Raw genomic sequence first — 6,021 nt, forward strand, 5'->3', positions numbered from 1 at the left:
GCAAGGCACCTTGGAAGTCCTGGTTCTTTAGTTCCCAGGCTTGGTTCTAATGCCACTGGATCACAGGCCTTTATAATAGAGCTTATAAAAACACATTTTATGTGAGGCAACTAGTTAGAAAAAATATGACCTTTCAAATTATATCACCATTTTCCGCATAAAAGCCTCGGCCAGCCTTCTAATTCATGCGACCTTTGGAAGCCATAAAATCACTTCCCAGGGAGAATTGATGTAGATTTGATTGGGGACTGTTCTTTTTGACCCAGAGTGGGTAAATGCCAGGCACCCACAGCACAGCCCAAGGAACATGCAAATTCACTCAGCCCAGGGAGAAATCTGCAGCCTGAGGAAGTCATCTGAGTCCAGGGATGGACTTGCTAAAGACAAAGCTGGTTAAGCAAGCTAAAGGTTTAATCTTTATCTCTTGATTGCAAACCAAAGAAAACCTTTAGACTTGCCAACTGCCTAAAGAGGAGTATTTCAGAGACGTTAACAAATACAGCACCCTATAAACAGAGTGCTTAGAATATGTAAGTATACAAATTAAAGTCATCAGAAAAGGAAATGCTGCCTGTGAAAATGGGTAAATTTAATAGAATTTCTATCTATTAATAAAGCAATATTATTTTAGAACATGGTGAATGATTGGGTAAACAGAGGAAAGAGCAGAAGACTTAGAAAAGCACTGTTTAATATCTTTAAAAGACATCCCATTTTTAACTATAAAGTCATGGTTACACTATATTTGCATTATGGGAAATACCAAAGAGTTGGATCAATGGGAAAAAAAATAACTAAAACTTGTTGAATTTTATATGCACTACCCTTTTTAATGTACAGATATATGTACCTAGGTGAAATCCTATTTTATATCTAATTTTTATCCTACTTTTGTTCACAAAACATATTAGCGTTTCTCCCATGTGATTGCAAATACCATGAGAACATCCTCTTAAATTGCTGAATAATATTCCAACATGTAAATGTGCTATAATTTATTGAAATATTGCATTATTGATGAACTTCTAAAGGTTTCATTTCTTTCTATCATAAATAATAATCCAGTGAACATCTTTGTGGATAAAAGATTTTCATTCATTTCAACTTGGTGTTTGGAATAGAAAAATTCATATGTTAAATACCTTTCATCTTTGAAGATGAGCATCACCAACAGCCTTTCCTTTTTCCTCCAGATGTTTTACAGCCTTCTTTTTGCATTTATAATCATTGAATTTGGACTATGAACCAAGGAACCAAGTTCAATACTGTGTTTTTACCTGCATGCCACTGGTGTTCCATAGATTTCCTGGATGATAATCACTCTCCCTTTAATAACACCACAAAACTGTCTAAGCTATGAAATTGAACCTTGAACAAGAGATAACTAAAAGAATTATGTAAGAAAGAGGCAAAACAAGTGATGTTCTCAGCGTTGATTTTCAAGCAGCTTTGAAAATTATTTTATCTTATATTTTATTGCCATAAAACTTAAAATTCTACTGGAACATTAAGGCAGGGTCTGAAGGGGCAGTTTTTCAAGATGTACTTATACAGCTTCCCCCTAGAAATACCTAGCGTTCTCTAAACTACATTTGAAAACTGACTAATTTGGGACCTGTAACATAGCAGATGGACTTTCTTACCTGGGGTAACAAACCATTCTTCTCTGCTTCAAGGAAATTTTAAAATGCTAAGTAAGGCTTGCCATCCTCAGAAGCAGTGTTAGTATCCTGAGACAATTTTTGCCACTGGATTCCTGAGTGTTTGGTCAACAACTGTGTCCAAAATGGATAATTGTGCCTGGTTAAGTCTAGTCCTCTCTGACATCACACACCATAGAGGAAAGCAGCCCCACACAGTTTTCTTCAAGGAGGGTAGAGAATGTGTATAGATGATTCAGGATCAAGGAATGGAAATTACAACAGACACACACATGAGACACTGAAAACAAAAATCCCTCTGAGTTCATTGGCTACAGAGACAGCAGAAAATTCCTGAGTGGAGCTGAGAGCGGAGACTCCTGCGGCTGATGGCAGGAAGCCACTGGCAGAGCCATCAGGAAGTGAAGGCAGGCGCAGCGCAAGGCTCTGCTGTGTCTGTTTACCAAGTTCTGCGGGCCTCACCAACCATCATGTAGTCTTTTTATGGAAAATAGATAAACAGCATGCGTCACTGTGGCTATTTCACTTTATCAGAGGAGGAGAAGAAAGAGTTCCATGAACTGCAGATAGGTGAGTGTGTTCATCTTTCCAAGCAATTATTATACGAAATAAGAAAGACATTGAAATGTATTCTGTCAATGACTGATTTTTTTAAAACCAAGTCAGACAGAAAAATATTTCTAGACATATAGATGTTTACCAGCTGTTCCCAGAGGCATCCAGGTGGCTGTGACACTCTCTCTCTCAGCCCGTTAAGTTTTCCAAGCCAAAGAGACTAAACATCTCCCACATTCTACCTCCAGCTCAGAGACACTTCTAGGAACTCGAGTTCTCTAAGATTTAAAATGTTTTTACTGCTATCCTGTATTGCAGTTTTGTGTTGAAGGCATCTACAGGAGGAGGAATGAGGGAAAAGGACTTCTGCCCTCTCTTTATTCCAGCTTCTCCTCATCTTTGCTTATCAACATTTGTTCACTGATGAGTTGATATCTTGGATTTACTCACTATTTTTGGTGGATGCTTACCTTCCTTCTTATCTCTTCTTCTTTGTGACCTCAAATTATTCATCAAGACCTTTCCTTGAGGGGCCTGGGGTGTGTAGCACATAATGTAGAACCAGCCAGGGCACTATTTATCTGTTTGGTTAATCTTATCTGACTACTATATTTAATTTAGAAGGCATCATCTGGCTCTCTCACTCACGTTCCACCCTACTCACTTACTATGCTGGTGTGTTTGTTTATTTTTGCTCCCAAGAAAGAGCCCTGCAACTTTTCTCTCTGCTTCTCCAATTGTTCCAGACCCTGACGAGGTTAAAATGTCAGCATGAGAATGTGTTGTCAAGATACACCGTGATGGCTGTGCTAGCGCCTAAGTCAGAAGGTGGGAGAAAACTCGAGGGCAAAGATCACAGTGTCACAATGGTAAGGGAGGAAATAAAATGAGTTTGTCTAAGAGATACCTGCACTCGCATGTTCATTGCAGCACTATGCACAATGGCCAAGACGAGGAATCAACCTAAGTGTCCATTAATGGATGAAAGGATAAAGAAAATGTTGTATGTATGTATAATGAAATGCTATTCCATGTTAAAAAGGGAAATCCTGTCCTTTGTAACAACACAGATGAACCCGGAGGACATTATGCTAAGTGAAATAAGAGAGGCACAGAAAGACCTTATGATCTCACTTATGTGTGCAATCTAAAACAGTCAAACTCATAGAAACAGAGAGTATTAATAGAACGGTGGTTACCAGGGACAGGAAGGGGTGGAGTAGATGGGTGGGGTTGGATTGTAAAGATCTTGGGCAAGGATACAAAATTTTAGTTAGGTAAGAAGAATAAATTCAGGAGCTCTATTGTACATCATGGAGTTACAGTCAGTCATAAAGTATACACTTGGAAATCACTGTGAGAGTAGATTTTAAATGTTTTCACCACAAAAAATGGTAAGTGTGTGAAGCAATGGATATGTTAATTAGCTTGATTTAGTCATTTCACAATGTATAAATATATTAAAATATGTTGTATACCATAAATATATACAATTTTTATTTTTCAGTTAAAAAATTTAGATTTTAATTTTAAAAAAATGGAAAGAGAAATGAGTTTGGAGTCACTCAGAACTGGATCAGAATCCTGGCTGCACCACTTACAAAGACAATCCTTTATCTTTGTATCCTTTGTCTTAATCCTTGATGAATGTCCATTTTCTCATCTTTAAAATGTACCTAATAACACCCACCACAAAGAACTTCTAGAAATATTAAATAAACTAATGTATGCAAAATGCCTGGCAGGTTATATACGATCAGTCTCAGCATCAGTTTCCTTCTCTCTGTCTCTCAGTTTAATGTCTTCTGCCCTCTCAGGCCCTTTTTCATTCCATATCTGATCCATAGACAAAACTCAACACATTGTTATTGACTGAATGAACTGGTGTGAAGACGCTGGTAAGTAGATCATGTTTGCAAAGTGTGTAGAGTGAGATCTCCTGTTTGGCCAGCCCAAGTTCTTGCTTTGCTTAGGAACTTCCTTAGCTTTCCAGAATTCCCCAGGTAGGCAGCAAGAGGGATATGGCTAAGATGGATGTTATTATTGCTTTTTATATGTGTCAATATGTATAACTCTGCATATGGAGTTGATATTTACATTGGGTAAATTTACATAAATTTCATATTTCTGGGAAAGAGTGTCTTACATTATACTCTTCTAGGCTTAGGAGGAAAGCCTTACATAATGTGGTCTCTGCTGATCTCTCCATCTTATTTCCTGCCATCCTCCTTCCCTTCCAATGCTTCAATGCCTTCTAAATTATATTTTAAATAATTCAAAAGTGCTGCCACCTCTGCAGTGCCTTTGTCCAAGTCATTCCCCCCTCTAGACTCATCCTTCCTTCAACCCACCATGGATTAACTTGTCTTTTAGGTCAACCATTACTTTTGGGAATCATTTCCTAATACCACCTCCCCTTTTCTCATGGTTCTGTGGACTTTTCCTTTTCCCTCGCCGCACATGTCACTTTCTTGTCTGTTAGTTTAGTTTCTGTCTCTCTCCTTCCCTTGATTCTCATTCTCATGAGATCAGCGCTGAGACAATATCTCTTGCTTTCTTCTGTGTGCCTATAGTACTCCACAGGTGTGTGCTTAAAAAGTATTTGTTGAAGGGATGCATGGAGAGGAGAAAGCACTTCACAAGCTCACATTTGAGCCTCTTCAAGCAATGCTCTTCTAAGTAGGAGATGGTTGGGTATATTTCCTACAATGTCATTTTATGTGATTTAGCAAACCTGAAAATGATTTTATGTCCATCTGAATCCCTGGTGTTCAAATCAATATTGTTACAAAAGTTTCTCATAATGAAATACAACCAAACTTCTGGTAGGCATGCAGAGGAAATACAGGAAGAAACACCCTTTTTAAACAAGCAAGCTGCATGGAGTCACTCGTATCTAATGAGCAGCAGAAGTAATTTCATATATTGTTCCCAATTCCATTATCACCTACATATGATTTTTCAATGAGGATGCAACCAAGTACATCTAATTTCCTTCTTGGAATCTTTGTGATGCTGTAGATACAGGTGCACTCCTTCAGTAAGTACAAAATGATTCATAAGGTATATGACCTCACAGAAGGATTAACAAACACAATAAGAGGTTACTAGAGTACAACTGCCTGACTGGTGTTACTAGGTTACTATCCAGTAACCCTCCTGCTTATCTTGGGTTTCTGGTGCTCTCAATTCCATTTAATGAGGATTGGAGCTACCCTGATGTGTCTAGTCCTGTAATATATTAAGAGTCTGGCCAAAAAAGTGGCTATTCATAATGATATGAAGCTGAGAGTTTTTTAAAAAAAAAAAACATGCACAGTGAGAGAAATGGACTAAATTATTAGGAAAGGCAGTGTCAGGAAGCTTTGTCTGACTTGTTTTAATTCCTTTCTTTTTAAGTATCTGACTGCATATAATTCTTCCCAAGACTTATCCTACCAATATAAAACATGCTGCTCCTGGTGTTAACATTTTGACCTGTCAGAAGCATACATCCTTCCCCTAAATGTTGTCTTTTAGCACAGGTGGGAGAAAATTGGATGAGTAATATGGTTTCCAATTGTTTAAGTTCGCAGCTCACCATCTATAAAAATAGAATAATAGTAACACAGCTTTCCCAGAAATGTAAGAACAATCATCCACGGCTGTCAGAAACCATGAATACTGAGTGATAGAAGTGGGACATAAGAAATGGCTGTGGACATCTGTCTCCATTTAAGCCTAACAGAGCTGTCCAAACAAAAGAAAAGGAAAAAAAACTCTCAATAAATGAATAAATGAGAAGGGTCATTCATTCATTCAAGCA

The 6,021-nt window shown here is 37.9% G+C and overlaps 1 long non-coding RNA gene across 1 annotated transcript; it reads left to right on the forward strand.

Annotated features, from left to right (window-relative positions):
- Positions 1-1,799: 1,799 nt before the first annotated feature.
- On the forward strand, positions 1,800-3,967 carry LOC123632188. Its single transcript, XR_006733289.1, has 3 exons — positions 1,800-2,231; positions 2,963-3,085; positions 3,724-3,967. It is a non-coding gene; the product is annotated as an uncharacterized LOC123632188 (long non-coding RNA).
- The last annotated feature ends 2,054 nt before the right edge of the window (positions 3,968-6,021 follow it).

Source organism: Lemur catta, chromosome 2, assembly GCF_020740605.2.
Source record: "Lemur catta isolate mLemCat1 chromosome 2, mLemCat1.pri, whole genome shotgun sequence".
Lineage (NCBI taxonomy): Eukaryota > Metazoa > Chordata > Mammalia > Primates > Lemuridae > Lemur > Lemur catta.